This window comes from Sturnira hondurensis, unplaced genomic scaffold, assembly GCF_014824575.4.
Source record: "Sturnira hondurensis isolate 20B ecotype Veracruz unplaced genomic scaffold, ASM1482457v3 Scaffold0019958, whole genome shotgun sequence".
Taxonomy (NCBI): Eukaryota; Metazoa; Chordata; class Mammalia; order Chiroptera; family Phyllostomidae; genus Sturnira; species Sturnira hondurensis.
In genome coordinates, this window is record NW_028092589.1 from 194566 (window position 1) to 213667 (window position 19102).

A 19102-nucleotide genomic window follows, 5' to 3' on the forward strand; every position below is an offset into this window, starting at 1 on the left:
TAAATAAGATATCATGCAACAATAAAATTACATTAGTTTAGCTGTATAAAGTAGGAAATATAGAGCTTGGAATAAAACATGAAGATATGAAGAGTTAAAAATGTGTTAGTTGTAAGTTCATTAATAGTTAAATAAAATAGTAACATTATTCTTAGCATTGTAAATGAGTTCAGGACCCGGAGCAATGGTGTTCTAGAAATCAGAAGTACTCTATGAGTAAAAATGTGCCCCTTAGAGGTTATCTGAGGAACTCACGATATGGCAATGTCCACATTTTCGAAAAGGAGAACATCTGATGGTGAGTTCTGGAATCTAAAAGAGTAAGATTGTAGATTCTAAGTAATTTTAAGAAACAAGTGCAGAGTGATTTCTGGGCAGTGAAAAGGGACAGTGACCCTCAGTGCTGTGGTTTATCACAGTGTGGTTCAGTGTCTTAAAGTGGCTTATCTTCCTTGGCTTGTGAACTTCGCAGGTGTCTTCTTAGCCAAGGACATTCCTCCCCAGTCTGTGCAAGATGGCTGACATTTTTATTTATCTTTTGTTGTTGTTTAGCTCTCAGCCTCCAGGCTGCCTGTCCAGAGAGAGGCGTGATTTCAGATCTAGGGTGCAAAGTCACATGCTGTTTGTATTGTAATGGACTCTCCATCCTGCTCCATAGAGAGTAGGGTTTCTCATTGCTGTGGATGATATTTTCTCCTGGGGGATTTTTCTCCGCAAGGCAGGTGCTTATTAGTAATCCTGACCTCCGTTCAGTTCATGCCAGTAACTCCCACCTTAACCCCACCCCAAGGACAGTCTGAAAGTTGTCCATACAATGTGTTAAATGTGCCCCTGGGGGAAAAGTCAACCTGAGGTTGTAAACCACTGAGCTTGAAGCTGTGATCATCTTTGGAACCTGAGTGATCTGTCCTTGGTAAGAAGTGTTTTTATTTATCATTCCATGCAAATTATTTTCTAAATCCAGTTGTGAATTTATTTTTGGGTGGTTATTTAGAAGTGTATTTCATAATTTGTAAATATAAGTACTTACTAGTTATGTGTTGTTACTGATTTCTTCACTAATGGCAGTGAGAGCAACAAATATATACATGTTTATATATACACACATATATATTACATGTACATTACATATACAAATACACATATAAATATGTGAATATATATAAATGTATATAAATTTCATTCTTTTAAAGTTTGTTGAAACTTGCTTTATATCACAGTATGGTCAGCTTTTAAAAAAACTCCCAGGGAGCTTGGAAAGCATCTGTAATTTGCAGTTTGGGGTTGTAGTGAAGTACTTATGCACATTGAATGCCATTTTTTCTCATGTTATTTAAAAAATATTTTTACTGTTTTTTGTGGCTTATATCCATTCTGAAACAGAATCTGAATGATAGAGGTTGGTTAAATCTCCTATTATGATTGTTAATTTGTGTATTTTTCCGTGCGTATAATTTTGAGTTTATGTTATTAAGTGAATAAAATTTTGGAACTAACTGCTACGTTGAACTTACTGATCTGAAGTACTCATCTTTATTTGTAGTAGAGGTTCACTTTTTGTCTTCAAGTCTACTGTACGTTATATAGTTTTCATTTGGTTCATGTTTGTATAGTATATTTTTCCAAGTCCTTAACTTTAGATCTCTTGGTAAGTTTTAGAAAGCTCTAGTGTTTTCTGTTAGTTATGAGTGGCTATTGAAATCAATGAAAGAATTGATTTTGGTGGAGGATGTAATGTAGGGGGCCCAACACATTTCCCATTCAGTTGTTCCAACCCCTTTTATTCCATGTCAAATATTTTTCCCACAGATCTAAGGAGATATCTTTATCATAGTCAATGACCACGCCCCCTCACATCACTGCTGCCTCATTCATGCTCCTCTGTGTGTGGGGTTCCTGACTCTCTCCTGTGAGTGAGGTTGTCCTGGCTGTGTATGTCTGACATTTGGCTATTTTCATTTGCTAATCTGTGTCATACCTGTTGGATTATTAGAGCAGCCCAAAGATTGTTGAGGTTCCAAGAAAGGTTGTTTCCCCACCAAATAAGCAAGCAGTCAGGTATTTAATATGGAGTGAATTTGGGGAGTACATGCATGTCACAGTTTACTTAAGTATGATTTAACAATTTAAGTAAAGTAACTGATTCTCAAAACTGAATGACTATGTCAGTGAAATATGGAACAATGTACTAATGTAGCTTGTGGATATAAAACTGAGAGGTTTTCTTAGGCTCCGCCGAGAAAGAAATGCCAATCTGCCATAAAGTAGGCAATTATAAGCTTTATTGGGGTTTGTGCTCCCGGGTGAGATTCCACGATCTGCAAGATGAGGCCATGGAAGTCACGCTCGAGCAAGGAATGTAGTGGGGTTTTATTTTCTTTGGCTCCCTGTGGGAGCTGGGGATTGGTGCCCTCTGAACAAAGAAGCAGTACAGCATTGGTGGCCTCTTCCTTGGACTCAGGTTACTGCGAGGATGTCCGTCTTGGCAAAGTCCAGCCGGAGCTTCCTCCTATCCCCACCCACCCTAACAAAAACTTCTATGTAAAGTATCAGGGGTGGTCATTGGTCATGAGCGGGCCAGCGTTTTGCACTTGGCATGTTGATGTTAAACTGGGTGTTAAGAAAGGGAAGACTGAGAAATTCCTTAAGATTGTCATCTCATTTCTTCCTAAGAGGTTTAGTTGCCACACTTGGTTTAGGAAGAGAGCTTCAGCACCATCACCTCAGCTTCAGGCAGTAAGACTCCTAGCAGGAGCTTGTGGACTGTCTTCCTGTACTCCTGTGTCTTAAAGTTGTGGGAGTTGCCCAACAGAAATTGACCTGGCACGTATGCTGCCATTTTTTCAAAATAACCTGCATGTCCCCTACTTGACTTTTGAAATCTCAGACTCTGTTCTTCCATTTTCCAAAATACCCCATATGCTCAATATTACCTCATTATGTTTGGTATTCTATTCACTTTAATATGATTTTCCCTTGCCCATGTATTAGATGTTGGAAACCCCCCATTAATCGGATTATGTGAATTTGATTGTTATTCCAGCTGTTAGAACTTAGAAGATAGGACAAAAATAATTTTTATTCATGTGACTGGTTTTGTGAGCTGGCCACGTGACATTCATGGCCAGGACACTAACTTCTGGAAAGTGCAGCCTCTGAGAGATTATGGACTTCTCCCCGCAAGAGTAAGCATTGTTATTATTTTTGCTCTGTCAGCCTATTTGGTCTATTTCTGCAGGGCTTGGTATAATTTAGTAGTGTCGGGAGTTATTTTCTTCCCTGTACATTTGCATTGGCATGAAGAACTAATTCTGAGGCCAGCTGCTTGGACTTTATCAGCTCCTGGCTCTGTTTGCATTGTGAGGACTCAGTTCCACTCCTGCAGGTGGCAACTGGGCTCCATTGTCCAGCTCCAGCTGTGGAGTCTGGCTGTGGGGTCCTGGTTCCAGATCCGGGTTCTGTCCCCTGGGTCTGTGGTCTGGGGTTCAAGCTGTGTCTGTGTGTCTGGAATCTGGAGTCTCTTTGGGTGCAGCTTCATGTCCTGGGTGTGTGTGTGGAGGGTCCAGTGCAGCTCTGGCTCTTATGTCTGATGTTTGGAATCTAGTGTCCAGCCTTTGCCATCAGTCTCTGGCATCTGGGGTCTGGCATTCAGGGTCAATGGTCTGGTCTGGGTCGTGGGGACAGTTTTGGGATTCGGGCCGGGGTCTGGGGTCTATCTTTTGGTTCTGGATCTGCTCTGGGGCCCAGGTTCTGGAGTCAAGGGCCTGTGTCTGGTCCTGAGTCTGTCTGTGGCATCTGGTATCTGTGAACTGATGGTCATTGGCTCCAAGTCAATGCCAGGAGGAGTTCCAGAGTTGGGGTCTGGGGAAGAAGGAAACTCTATTTAGTGCAAATAGCTGTGTTTTGGTACTAATGGGTGTGAGTGCAGCATGGCTGTTAGGAAGCTCAGTGTTGTTCCAGGTGAATCATGAAGCAGCACCTGTGTGGGTCAGCCCAGTGCTGCTGCTGTTCAGTTGTGAAGAGTCTTGGCTGTGAGCTCTGCCCCCCCCCCCCAAGTGAGGCAGCCCCAGGGCAAGTTCCCCCTCAGGCTGTGCCTCCCAGCAGTGCTCTGCTCTTTCAGGTCTTGGCCTGTCATTTCCTCTCTGCTGGGCTGCATTTGCACACACAAAAAGTGCACTTTGGAAAAGGGGCCCCTCTGAGGGAGGAGATTGGGCTGGGAGAGCAGAGAAAAGGCCTGTGGTGTTGTTACCACAGCAGTCTATTTATTCTTAAATTATGCCAAGTTTTCCTCTTGTACTGTTTTATTACCCAAACTGCGAATGCTTTTTTATTTTTGTGGCAGCTGACTTGAATTATACAGAAAGATAAAAATGAATTCAAAATCTCACCCAAACAGGTAATAGCTGCTATTGTTTTAAGTATATTCCCTTCCAGACATCTGTCCTTGCCTCTTTCTATTCTTCTACTTTCCAGGATTCAATTTATTTTTCTGGGTTTGTAGTATGGGTGCAAAATATGTGAATTTTGAACTGTTTTCCTCTAATGTGCAGATTGATTTCTACATTTCTCATAGGTTTTAAAAGTATTTTAATATTATTCAGTTGAAATGATATTTTAACTTCAATTGTGATTCATTTGGAGGATTAGTTAGAAGTGAATTTCATAACTTCTAAATGTGAGAATTTTCTGGTGACCTTTACAACTGATTTCTAGATTACTTACAATGAGATCCAGCGACTTTATGTAATTTCAATCCTTTGAATTTTTTTGGAAACTTCATTACAATATGGTTGTTGTAAAAAAATGTTCCAAGTGTGCATCTCTGCTGCCATCTCATGGTCATTTTGGCAATAACACCTTGGGGCAGGTCAGCAGGAAAAGCTGTGTATAGTTGATTACCTGTGAATGTTGAATCCAATTTGCTGCTCATGGTGTTTCTCATATCCTTACTGAATTTTTTGAGGTGGTTTCTTGTTTGTGAAAGTGGAATGCTGTATTTCTGATGAGAGAGGTTTGTTAAATCTATTATGAGTATACATTTTTGTTTGTGTCTCTGTTGTATATAATTTATGTTTATGACATTGTTTATGAATTTAGATCTTCCTGGTAAATTAAACTGATCGATATGAGGTGCTCTTCATCTCTAGTCATGCTTGTTACCGTGAAGTCCACTGCATGTGAGTATGTAATTTTCACGTGGTTTATGTTTGCATAAGACAGGGTGGGGCAAAAGTAGGTTTAGAGTTGTGAGAATGAAAAACAAAGTTTATTGTTGTCTTACTACTTAATAATTATGACATTATTGTCCATGTGAATAACTGTAAAGCTGCTTTTGCACCATCCTGTGTATTTTTTCCCATTCTTTCACTTTTGATGTTTTTTCACCCCATGTTTTAGGTCATTCATATTTTCTCCCAGTTTGTGTCTTTTATTTTTATTGTCTGGACAAGTTCTTTTTCAGAGTTATCTTTATTTTTATAAAGTATACATTATTAATGTATTTCTTCATTACACTGCATGTCCACAAGTGTACCTGATTCCTGGCTATTGTTGTTTAAATGGACCACGAAAAATAAAACTTACAGATGGGGGTGGGGTCTAAGGTCAGAAGCAGGACTGTGATGGAGGTTAGAGGGGCCACAGATGTGGGTGGGGCTGGGGGGGAGGCAAATTTAGGCTGGCAGGTGTGAGAGGTGGGCAGTTGTGGTGGGGGATGCACAATTACAGGTACTGGAGGTCAGGCGCTGCGGGCTGCTGGTCTCCATCGTCACGAGGTGGTGCTCACAGCCTAACGTGATGCAAACAATGCAGTCCAGGGGCAGGAGGTGACCTGCGTGGGGTCTATAAGGTGAGGGGTGGTGAGGGGGTCAGATATAGCCACCCTGTGGGGAGCAGGAAAGGGGGACCAGACCGTTTCTGGGGTACATGTCTCAGGTCCAATTTAGTTGGCCACTTCCTGTGAGACCACATTTCTGTACTTATCTAAATTATATTTCAGTTATAAATAAATTTGGTAAATGGATATGTTACCAAACAGGGGTCCAAGGTGGGGGCAATATTTGGCCCACCGAGGGATGCCAAAAACTGTTACAGAAAACAGAGGCCCCTCTCAAGGACGGTATACTAATACCTACTGGGCTCGACTGTCCACCGCCAATTGGAAAGACATCTCTCAATGCCAGAGATTTGTGAAAAGGAAACAAAATGTTTATTTAATGCTATTCAGGCCTAACGCCTTCATTAAAATACTGAAGTCCCTTAGGGTGTACACCTGCACACACACACACACACACACACACACACAGCGCTCCCTTCTCCCCCTGTTCTAACTCTGGGTACCGTAAATCAGGAAAAGAGCACATGTCCATTTTTCCAGGCTGCTGGTATCGTCAGCTGTGTTGGCATCAGGCAGGATCTCCAGTTAATCCAAAGTCATGCGGCACCTTCCACTGGCAAGAGTTCTTTGCACCAAGTTCCAGTCAAAGTCTCTCCTGCTTTCCAGGCCACACAGCCAGAAAAGAGCACCCCAAAGCTGCATGGGCCTCTTCTACCGAAGCTGCAGGGGTCTGCATTCCACCAAAAATGCATGTCTTTCTTCTTCACCTGGCCGCAGGGATCTCCATTCTGGCAAAGCTGCATGGTGTTCTCTTTCACCTCGCCAAGAGGGGGTCCTCACTCTGCCCCAAACCGTGTGGCTCTCCCTTACATGACTGCAGGGGTCTACATTCTTCCAAAACCGTGTGGCCCTTTCTCCAATGGCTGCCATGTCTGGGTTTAAATCTCCTCACCAATTTTCCTCTGTACCCCTATTTCCGACTCCTCCCACAATCAGTTACACCTGCCAGTATTTCTGTATTATTACAAGTTTACTGGGCTGCCATCGTGAGTGTGGGCAGGTGTGGCCCCATGTCCTAGAGCCAATCCTCTCCAAGCTCCTACGCAGGCGCTGTAACTCAGGGGACCTGCCCCAGTTACATCTTGGGAGGAAGTGACTTCATCCCCCTGGCTCCAAGCCTGGCCACAGCCATTTAACATATCCAAGTGACCCACCAAGGCTATAGATATGTTAAATGACCAGGCCATGGATTAGCCACAAGGCCCGTGGCTGTACAAAACAGCCCTGCATGTTCCTGCTCCATGTGTCCCTTCCCCCAACTCACACCTCTGGGGGGAGGGGGGAGGACATCTTATATGGCTCTCCAATATGCCTATACACTCTGAGTTCTGGACCTCATTCCAAATCTTCTTTTGGCCCCCCCCTTGGCTGCACCTGTATCAGGTATACAATGATACCCATTTTTTAGACCAAAAACAAGACATTTTTCATTTGTTAAAGTGTCTGTTATTGCATAGCAATGTCCAGTTTTGTTCATACAGATCCTGTACATTGTTGTTAAGTTTATTCCCAGGTTTGTTTGTTTCTTTACCTATTTTGTTGTTATTGAGTCTTTTTAAAAAAATTACATATTTAATTGACTATTTCTATGTATTTATTTCTGCATGTTATTTTCCCATCACTGCAATAAATTCTATTTGTGGTACTTTTCTGTTGATTCTCATGAGTTATGAAGGTAAACATGCTCTCATGCAATAATGATCATTACATGGTTGTAGCTGTAGGTGACCTAGAAATAGTTAAAGCCTGAAAGAAAACAGGAAGAAGTGAGGTAATGTGTTAGAAATTTCTAATGAGTTAGAAAAATTGTCTTCACAACTAACCCAATTAAAAAATGGGGAAAGGACTTGAACAGACACTTCTGCAAGGAGGACATACAGAGGATCCAGAGACACATGAAGAGATGCTCAATATCACTAGCTATCAGAGAGATGCAAACTAAAACCACAATGAGATACCACTTTACACTGGTGAGAATGGGTATCATAAACAAAGCAATAAACAACAAATGTTGGAGAGGGTGTGGGGAAAAGGGGACTCTGGTCCACTGTTGGTGGGATTGCAGACTGGTACAACCATTATGGAAAACAGTATGGAATTTTCTCAGAAAACTAAAATTGGACTTGCCTTTTGACCCAGCAATTCCACTGCTGGGATTGTATCCTAAGAACCCTAAAACACCAATCCCAAAGAACCTATGCACCCCAATGTTCATAGCAGCACAATTTACAATAGCCAAGATTTGGAAGCAACCTAGGTGCCCGTCAGTAAATGAATGGATCAAAAAACTATGGTACATATACACAATGGAATTTTATGCTGCAGAAAGAAAGAAGGAGCTCCTACCTTTTGCAACATCATGGATGGAACTGGAAAGCATTATGCTGAATGAAATAAGCCAGGTGTTGAAGGACAAATACCATATGATCTCACCTCTAACAGGAAGCGAAACAACAAAACAAACAAGCAAGCAAAATATAACCAAAGACACTGAAATAGAGAACAGGCTGACAGTGACCAGAGGGGAGAGAGGAGGGAATTTCAGAGGAAATAGGGGAGGGATTTAGAGGAACATATGTAAAGGATACATGGACAACAACTGAGAAGGGTGGAAATGGGAGGGAGGGGGGAGGATGGGGGGTGGGATGGGATGGGAGTAATAGACAGAAAACTATACTTGAAAAATAATTAAATAAAAATTGGGGGAAAAAAGAAAAATTGTCTTCATTACTCATAAGCACATTAATGACTAAATAGAATAGTAACATCCTTCTTAGCATTTTAAATGAGTTTAGGGCCTGGAAGCATGGTGTTCTAGAAATCAGAAGTATTTTGTGACAGGCAATGTGCCCCAAGTAGGTCATCTGAGGAACACAGAAGGTAACAAATGTCCACATTTTCAAAGAGGAAAACTTCAGATGGTCAAGTGTGGAATCTAACAGAGTAAGATTCTTTGTTCTAAGTGACACCATGAATCAGTTATTAAAGTGATGTATGAGCAATGGAAAGAAGCAGGGATCCTCAGATGACTACTCTGTGTAATCACAGTGTGATCTGGTCTCCTAAGTGGACAGATCTTCCTTTGCCTCCTGACCTATTGCCCAGGCCCCTTCTCCCCAATGTTGGCAAGATGGCTGGCATTTTTTGTTCTTTAAGTTTCATCTTCAGGCTTCCTGTTCCAAGAAAGGCGGCCTTTGAAATGTAGGATGCAAAGGGCTATGCTGTTTGTATTCTAATGGGGTCTTCATGATACAGAGTAGGGTTTCTAATTCTCAGCACCGTTTTGGGCCAGAGAATTCATTCTCCTGGGGGATTGTCCTCTGCATTGTTGGTGCCTGTTAGCATCCAATACCTTTATTCACTGTCAACACCCTCACTTCCTTCCCTCCCCCCAGGACAATCTGAAATGGCTCAGTACATTGCCTAAAGTCCTCTTGGGGGCAAAAATCACCTTTGGTTGAGAAACAGTTTGAAGCTTTGATCATTTTTGAAACCAGAAAGATCTTAGTCTGGTATGCAGTGTTTTTATTATTTTGCTGTGTAAATTATTTTCCACTCTGACTGTGATTTATTTTGGGAAGGTGTATAGAAGTGTATTTTAAAACCTCTAAATATAGGGACTTTGTAGTTACCTTGTGACTGGTTTTCAGATTAGTGGCAAAGAGAGCAATAAACATAGCTTGTGAGACATTTGTTGAAACCTGCTTTATAGCTAAATGTAGTCATTTTTCAAAAAGTTCCAAGTGTGGGTGAAAAGCATTTTAACTTACTTAGTTGCTGCTTACTTAAACAATGAGAAAACATTTATTCAAAATTCTACCCAAGAGTTAAAAAGAATGGCCATCATTTTATGTATATACACTTGCAGATATGTCAGTGTGCATGTTTCTGTTTACTTTCTGTAGATTTCACTTACTGTTTTAGCTTATAAGTATGGGCACAAAATTGTAAATTCTCAGCTTTATTTCTGAGACTGTGCATTTAAGGATGAAGATGTTTTTCATAAGTTTTAGGATGTGGTGTCTTTATCCCCATTCCGTTTATTTTGTAATTCAAAACTATTTAGTGGTTATTTATTTTTGTGTTTATTTAGAAGTGTATTACATAACTACCAGATACAGGGACTTTCCCGTCACTCAGTTTTAGTGAATTCTAGCTTCGGTGTAGTAGGAGCACTTAGAGGAACGTATATAATTTCAGTGCTGTGTTGCTTGTTGAAACTGGCTTTTAATTGGCTTGCCCAAAAGATGAAAACTTTTGGGAAGATGAGATTATGAAAGTGCCTGAAAGACTACACAAAGCAGTGGGACAAAATGGTGAATATGTTGTTCAATAAAATTATTGGTGAAAATGAAAAACGTCTCTTTCATTGTGTCTTTACCTAAAAATCGAATGAACTTTTTGGCTAAGGAACTGGCAGCGTTCCAAGTGTGCCTCTCTGCTGCCATCTCGTGGGCATTTTGGGAATAACATGTTATTGGCGGGGGGCGGGGGGGGGAAGTGGTTGACTGTAGTAGAATACCAATGAATGATGATTGCAGTGTTATTTAGATGTGTATGTAGTAAGTTTTATATATAAGGACTAACTAGTTACCTTTTCTTCCTAATTTCTATGTTAACAGCAATGACAGAAAGAAACATACTGTATATAATTTCAGTCCTTTGAAACTTGTTAAAATTTGCCCTAGCACAAGATGGTCCCTTTGAAAATTGTCCCAAGTGTGGCCCTCTGCTGCCGTGTCATGTGTCACTTGAGATGACAAATCTTATTGTCCCACCTGTGTGGCCATGGCTCGCCTCCTGGTTGAGGCTTCACGGTCACTTGCCTTGCACTGGCGGGCTCCACCACACTCCGATGGCTGCAGGCAGAGGAGGACGGTCCACACTGCACTGGACAGCGAAGCTCAGACCTTTGACCCCCTGTGGGCGATACAGGGCCCTCCTGGCAGCTGGTCTCTCTCCCAGGCTGTGTCTGCTGCTGTTGCCACAATATTTAACAATTTTAGCAAAGCAACCTATTTTCAACTGAATGACTACATTAATGAAATTCGGAAAAGTTTATTAGTTTAGCTTGCACCGTATAGTTTGTAGAATTGCCTACCAAAAAGTAACATTCCACGAAGGTTGCACTTTTCATAAATGTCCTGTCTCTATCTCCCATCTTACCTCTATAAGACCCTGTTTCCCCACACTCCCAAAGGTCCTATATACCTGATATCACACCTCAGTGTCCAGTATTCCTTTGTTCTCATGCATGTATTAAATGTTGAATATCTTGCATCGATCTTATGATTATATCTTATGTTATTTTAATTATTATCATACAGGTGTTAGAGTCGACAAGTTTTGTGGAAAATAATCTCTTTTTAATCCCCGACAGTTTTGAAAAGCTGGCAGTGTGGAATGAATGGTGAGACAGTGCCAACTCCTGAACCTGTTGCAGCTGAGAGATCATGGACGTCTGCCCTCCAAGGTCAGCATCCTTTTTCTTGACTTGGTCTTTTGGCCTATTTCTGCTGGGTGTGGTAAAATTTTGCAGTTTGCACTTGGAGAGACAAAGGTTTTATCTTACTGAATCACGGGGTTCTTTAAAATGGGAGGAACTGGTTCAGCTCCTGCCTGTGGCCTCTGGCAACAGGGGCCTGGCAAAGGGTTCCAAGTCCAAAATCTGGCCTTGGTGTCTTGGTTATAGATCTGCGTCCTGTGTCCAGGGTCTGTGCTTCAGAGTCAAAATGTATTTGGTTGTGGGTCTACAGTCCTGCACCTCTTAGGATGTGGCTTTGTGTCCAGGGTTTGCATGTGAGGTTCATGTGCAGATGAAGCTTTTGGTTTTGGTGAATGGAATCTGGTATTAAGGGTCCAATGTCAGTCCCTGGCATCTGGTGTTTGGCCTTCGGACCTCATGATCTGGCTTGCGTGAGGGGACAAGGCTTTGGGCTTGAGGCTTTGGGCCTGCAGTCCTGGTTTTGGTTTGAGTCCACTCCAGGGTCCAGGTTTTGGAGTCAAAGGTCTCTGTCCAGGATTCTGAGTTTGTCTCTGTTGTCTGGTGTCTGTCAACAGATGACCATTTTGACAAATTCAATGCCAATATGAATCCCCAAGTGTATGGAGTTGAGGCAGGTTTGTAAAAAATGTAGGACAATTCCTTGGCAAGTGGAATGGCAAAAGTGAGTTTGATAGCTAAATAAGGCCTAGCAATTTACAGCCAGGTAATAAATCTGAGGCCCTTATCTTCCCTAACCAAGGACATTTGAGAGCAAATGGTTCACACATTCCAGACCACACAGGGGAAGACCCACCTCAGTCCCAGCCCTTTTCTGGTGACTTTTCTGAAGGAGAAGGTCCCCAGAGCAGGACCCTGATCACTCCGTGTGCTCGTTTTGTTGCATCAGCACATCAGTGACACCCCTGGCCCTGGAAAGCTGAGTATTCTGTGCAGATGACTCTTCTAAGACCTCCTCTAAAGTCCTCAACATTAGAAAACAGGTAAAACCCTAAAAAAAGGGCCCCGTGTGCACTGTTTGTTGAGCACACACGAGCCCTCTCTTCTTTGCTGCCTATCTTCACTTTGTTTCTCCTTCTCTCCAAAGGTCCCCAGGAGACCTGCAGTCAGGGGAGCAGCCACAGCTCATCTGGCTTCACCCCCTGATCCTGTCTCCAAGGACCTTCTTTGCGTCTAACTTTTCTGTTTCTCAAGAAGCAGCTCTGCCTGTGCTCACTCTTGCTGCTGTGATTGTGCCTCTTCTCTCTGAAGACCTTTCTTTGTTTCACTGCCCTTGGATTTAATACACAAACTCTCAAAACTCCCCAGATTTGTGTTGTGAAATTCTGCTGCAGGACGTCAAGAACCTACACACATGAGACCTTTCCAGGGCAACCCCCCCGCCTTGGGTCCAGTCCCTTTTCGGTGACAGAATAACCAAATTTTGTGTATTTGTTTACCTGTGGATGGACATTTGAATACTTTCTACCTTTCAGTTCTTATTCACAGTGCTGTTATGAATAATCATGTATAAGTTTGTCATGACATCTGTCTTCAATTTCTCAGATTGTATTTCAAAGTAGAGGTATTGAACAGAGTAAGATAAGTTTTTTTGAGGAAACGTCAAACCATTTTATACAAGGTCTGCAATATTTTACATTAACAAAAGAAATGGTCAGTTGCTCTAATATTAGTTTGTGATCATAAACATTTCTCAGTCTTGCTTTCTCATTATAGCCTTTGTAGCGTCTGGAAAGGGGTATTGTGCTGGGATGTAGCCATGGAACATCTTCTCTGGTATTTTTTGCCACTTCTATGAATGTCTTCTCATTAGAAGGCACTATTTAAGCTTTTTAAAATTATGAATGTCTGCCTGGGTGTTACGGCTCAGTGGTTGAGCACGTACCTAAGGGGTGCTCAAAACCAAAGGGGTCTAGGGGGCATGTGAGAGGCAACCACAGATTGATGTTTCTCTCCCTCTCTCTCCCCTCCTCACCCTCTCTAAAAATAAATAAATAAAATGTTTAAAATAATATAGGTGTCTCTTCATTGATGAGTCATACAGCTCTTTGTTGTGGAAGAAAGAGTTTGATTGAAAGTGTAATGTGCAACCTTTTCCTTCAATTTCGTGGATGGTCTTCTTATGCTGTGAATAGCTTCTCCTGCTACCCAGAATTTTTTAATCAGGAGGACACCACATTTACTCATTTACTTCAATCAGTTTTGCTTTGGAAGGGTATGCCTTGATATGGAAGCAGCAGCCTCATGCATTTCAGGTCTTATGTAACCCATACTATGTATGTCATCATTGCATTATTTAATTTGCTTGATTTAATATAACTGGTTTCACAGAAACCTGCTTTATGGTTTTAGACATGAGATGATTACATTTCAAGGGTTTACAGGTTTGAATAGGAGGAAAGACTATTCTCTGGAGTATGGTGTCTAGAGTCATGCATCTGGGGTCAGGGACAGGCTTTAGACACTCAATCTGGTGTCTGGTGCATGGCATGGTTTGGCGTTAGGATTAGGAGTTGGGGTTGCAGTGGATACCATGACTTGCCTTTAACTTTATTTGAAACCAGCGTGTTATACTGTAACATGACAGGTGTACTATCAGCGTGTGATAAAAAATCTCACCACAAGTGGTAAATGTATGGTTGGCCATTTTCACAGAGAAGAAGCATGAGCATAAGCAGCATTTTCAGTCCCTTTGGCGTAGTCATTTCAAGAAAGGTACAAGGGCAACTGTAAGGCAAGAAAAGATCTGTGGTGTGTGTGGAGACGATGCTGTGACAGACTGAATGTGTCAGAAGTGGACTGCGAAGTTTCATGCTGGAGATTTCTCCCACAGGTAGGCAGACCAGGTGCAGTGGAGAGCCCTCGACGGCAGATGTTCACTGAGGACAGATCACACATGGCACGCAGGAGACAGGCAACATGTTGAAAGTGTCCTAATCAGGCTTCGAAAATCATGTGCACCAGCTTGGTTACATGAATTGCTTTGCAGTTTGGTCTCCACAGGAATTAAGCGGGATGGTGGGGGACCTTCATGAGTGGATTTCCACACGTGGTTCTCCACTGAAACATAATGAAAATGTTCCATTTCCATGAAGATCGTGTGTGTGTCGGGAGGATGAATCTTTGCTATTTGAGAATAATGTGGAGTGGGAGAGGTTGTGGGCAAACAAAGGAACTACCACTTGCCCCTCCAAAGGGCGGTCTTCACCCAAAGGAGGTGATGATGCCCTTGTGATGAATTTGGGAGGGAGTCCTGCAGTAGGAGCTGGTTTTGGAAAGCCAGCAGGTTCCTGGCAACAGGTAGGGCTCCCCATCAGACCAACTGGAAGCTCCACTTGAGGGAAAGAATCTGGAATTTGTGAGCAGAAGATGCGGAAGGTTAGGGTTAGGTGAGAGAGCACGTATCTCTTTGGTGACCAGGGAAAATGGTTCCAGCTGGGCTGCCCAGTCCTGATTCCTCCACAGTACTCAGAAGACCTTGCTCCTTCCCACGGCCATTTAGTTTGTCTCTCTGAATTCTTTATGGAGAGAAATTTCTATGCCCTGGAAGACTGCATAAAACACCTGGAAGAGCTCTCTGCTCCAAAAGAGAACAATGTTGTGGGACAATGGAATGGGGAAATTCCAGAGAGCAGTGGAAGAAAACGGTGATGACATTGTGTAGTTCTGTTTTGGGGGGACAGTGAAAAGTGTGCCTGTCTTCCTAACTCAAGGTAAAAGCGAAGGAGTCTTTCAACCAGACCCTTAGTAGGATATGCATCGCATTTGTCGGTCTCTGCTACCATCTCGTGGTTATTTTGGGGAACGATACCTTATTGCAGGTCCGCAGGAAAAATGGGTATAGTGTATCATCTAGGAATGTGGAATCCAATGTTATTTAGATGTACATTTCATCACTTTTAAAAAGAAGGACTTTTTAGTAACCATTTGTTACTGATTTCTAGATTGACTGCAGTTAGCGTCAGCAATATGCTTTGCATAATTTCAATGTTTTGAAGTTTGTTGAAACTTGCTTTACAGTACAATATGACCACTGAAAAAGTGTGCCTCTCTTCTGCCATCTGGTGTTCACTTTGGGAAAACACCTTGGTGCAGATCAGAAGGAAATGTTGGGTATAGTGGGTCATCCCTAAATGTTGAATCCAATTTTGTTGCTCATGCTAAGTTTATTTTTAAATTTATTTATTGTTAGAGAAGGTGGAAGGAAGGGAGACAGACAGGGAGAGAAACATCGATGTGTGTAAGAGATACATCAATCAGTTGCCTCTCACACATCCCCAACTGAGAATCTGGTCTGCAACCCAGCCATGTGCCCTGACTGGGAATCCAACCACGACCGTTTGGTTCACAAGCCTGTGAGCTGAGTCTACTGACCCACAACAGCCAGGGTGCATGTGAAGTTTTTTATATCTATGCAGGATTTTTTGGGAGGGAGTAAACAAGGCTGCAGGTTTAATCCCTGGTCAAGCCACATGCAAGACTCAAGCAATGGCTCTGACTGGGGTGGCTCAGTGGGCTGGCGTCTGCCTGCAAACCAAAAGGTCACCAGTTCCATTCCCAGTCAGAGCACATGCCTGGGTTTGAGGCAGCAGACGGTCAGGAGGAAACTCTGGAGCTGCTCCAGGGCTGAGATAAAGGACATCGATACAGGACAGAGACCCTGTTCTAAGACCAGTTGTTCCTGCTTTCTGGAAAAGCACTGAATCATGGTGAATCATGACTGCACCTGTGCAGAATATGCTACATGACCCCTGGTTCATTATAATAGCACTATAATGAATCAGCCTTGTGGGACCCCCTTCCTTGGTGGTCAATCAAGGAAGATCATGGGAAACCACATTCGCAGTAACTTTAAAGTAATATAACTACTTTTACACGGGCAATAAAACCCTACCAAAACTAGCCAAGAAATATCACTTTGTAAATATAGAATTCCTCCAGCTCCTGAGATCAATCTGTGTTCAGAGTCAGCCCGCTCCCATGTTCTGTGGAGTGTACTATTGCTTAATAAATCTGCTCTCCATCTGTCTGCTATAAACTCTCTGTGTTCTATTCAATTCTTTGTTTGCAGTCATCAAGAACCTGGTTACCTGTGCCCACTTGTGACAGGTTGTGGGCCAGGTCACCAGTTGGGAGCATGAGAGGCAAAGGATAGATGTTCCAAATGAAAAATAAATCAATAAATTTAAAAAACTAAACAAAACACAATTTCCATATGGATCTGTATATACTAATTGACCCTGTATTCTTTTCCATCAATCTGTCTGTTCATAAGGCATAAATCCACTGCTGTACTTACTGTAGCTTCATAATACAATACACCTTTTAATTCTTCCTTATTTTAACAGGCAAACTTAAATTGAGCTTGTTTTACTTTAAAAAATTTTGCTGATCCCTGGCCAATGTAGCTAAGTCTGCTGGAGCCTTGTCCTGTTATGTAGGATAGAGAGCAAACCCAGACAAGGAGGAGGGGGGAGACATGTCTCACCCACTGACTCAGCCGCCCTGAGCCTGATCTGACAATAGTGCCAGGTGTTCGGAACATCACAAGAAACATCATGGCAGCACGGGAAGAGGGAGACCATGAAGTTCTATGTGTTGTTTACCTGTCTGGGGAAGAAAGCCTTTGAAACTGTGTGTTCATTCCAAGTCTGGTTGGTAGGTGGGAGGGGGTCCATAGCACCCAAAGAAAAAGCCCACAAAACAACTTTGGTTAATTGCCTACCTCTGATTATTGTCTGTTTTATTGGGGATTCCCTAATATTTACCGAAAGAGACTGTAAATAACTTCCGGTGACTGCCCCAACTTTATCTGCCTCCTGTCAGGTTTCTGTTTTAGAACAAAAGGAACAAACAGGGTCTGGAGTGAGATAAGGATTCAGGCTAACAGACCCCCCACATACCCACATTTGTGTAGTCACGTCCCCCGTGGAAGCTGGCACCACCTTTACTCACCAATAAATATGCAAGTTCTTCACCCCAATCCTGTCAAGTATATAAGTCCTCAGGACCAAGGACCTGAGGCTCTTGCCACCCTTGCCCTTGCCCGTTGCTGCCTTTACCTTGCCCTGCCTGGAATCTATGCCTTTCATGCCACCTTGGCAAGGCCCATTCTCTTCCATGAGAACATATCACTAGTAAAGCCTGCTTTCTCACTAAGAGACTGGCTGATCTGTAATTCTTTATTGCACCGTCAAGAAGGACCAAGTTTCTCCCATAAACAGAAAGGTTGTATGTAGTTCAAGCTCTAGTCAGGGCACATGCCTAGGTTGCGGGATCGGTCCCCAGTGAGGACAAACAGGAGAGGCAAGCCTTTGATGTTTCTCTCTCACATCAACGTTTCTCTCCCCCAGTCTTTTCCTTCCCTTCTCTAAGAAATCAATAAGCATGTCCTCAGGTGAGGAGTAAAAAAATTTTTTACTGATATTTTAATCGAGATCATATTATATTTCTAGGTAACTGTGGGAAATAGAGATCATTATATATTTTTCTATCCAAGAGCATGCTGTTAACTTTCCTGTTGTTCAAGTGTCTTTTTGAAAAAAATTATTTATTTTTAGAGAGAGGGGATGGGAACTGGAAAGAGAGACAGAAAGGAACATTGATTGGTTCCATCTTACACACCCTCAGCCAAGGAGCTAAACCTCAACCCAGGCGTGCGCCTCAACTGGAAATCAAACCAGTGAGCTTCAGGTCTGCGCCTCGGCACCCAAGCCACTGAGCTACCCCAGTCGGTGTTGTTCAGGTGTCTCTTATTGGGGAGCATGTTATGAATCGGTTCATACTGACCTTGCACATTCTCGCTAAGTTTATTCCCAGGTGTTTTACCAGTTTTGTTGCTATTGGGTGTTTTTAAAAATTGTATCTTTAACTTACTCTTTTGTATGTAAAACATATTTAATTATGCATGTAATTTCTCCCACACATTACTTAATTTTATTATTTGTAATAATGTAAAAGTCTAATGAGTTTCAAGGTAAGCAAGCTATTGTGTAATAATAAAAATCACAGTATTTTAGTTATATATAACTTAAAGATAGCTAAAGCTTGGGAGAAAACATGAAGAGATAAGACAATGTGAAGAGGTAGAAAAATTCTTTTTGTTGGTTATAAGTTCATTATTGATTAAATAAAGTAGTAACAGCATTCTTTGCATTTTCACTGAGTTAGGACCTAGATGCATGGTGGTCTAGAATTCAGAAGTATCTTGTAAGTGAAATTGTGCCCCTTGTAGGTAATCTAAGGAACTTATAATATGCCAAATGTCCACATTTTCAAAAGGGAAATTTTAGATGGTGGATTCTTGGAACTAAAGACTAAGATTATTGATTCTAGTTACATTGTAGAACAGCTGTTGAAGAGTGATGTATGGGCAATGAGAAGAAGCAGTGACCCTCAGACATGCACTGTGGCATATCACAGTGTGGTTCTGTCTCCTAAGGTGTCAGACCTTTTTGCCTCCTGACTTTATGTGGGTGTCTTCTCAGCCTAGGACACTCACCAATCTCTGCAAGATGGCAAGCTGTTGTTGTTGTTCTTTAGGTCTCAGTCTGTATGCTGTCTGTGCAAAGACAGAGGCATTGTTTCAGATCTAGGGAGCAAAGTGCGTGCAGTTTCCATTCTCCTGGACTCTTCATTGACTCCTGCATAGAGCAGGGCTCCTCATTCTCAGCACTGCTAAGCAGGATAGACAGCAAATCAAG

At 42.3% G+C, this 19102-nt stretch overlaps 1 long non-coding RNA gene across 1 annotated transcript in view; it reads left to right on the top strand.

Moving 5' to 3' along the window:
* Positions 1-14161, top strand: part of LOC118974895 (uncharacterized) — a 121089-nt gene extending 106928 nt beyond the window's left edge. The window contains exons 2-3 of the long non-coding RNA XR_005063970.1: positions 11224-11369; positions 14111-14161. This is a non-coding gene — a long non-coding RNA (uncharacterized LOC118974895). The remainder of the gene's footprint in view (positions 1-11223; positions 11370-14110) is intronic.
* Positions 14162-19102: the final 4941 nt, after the last annotated feature.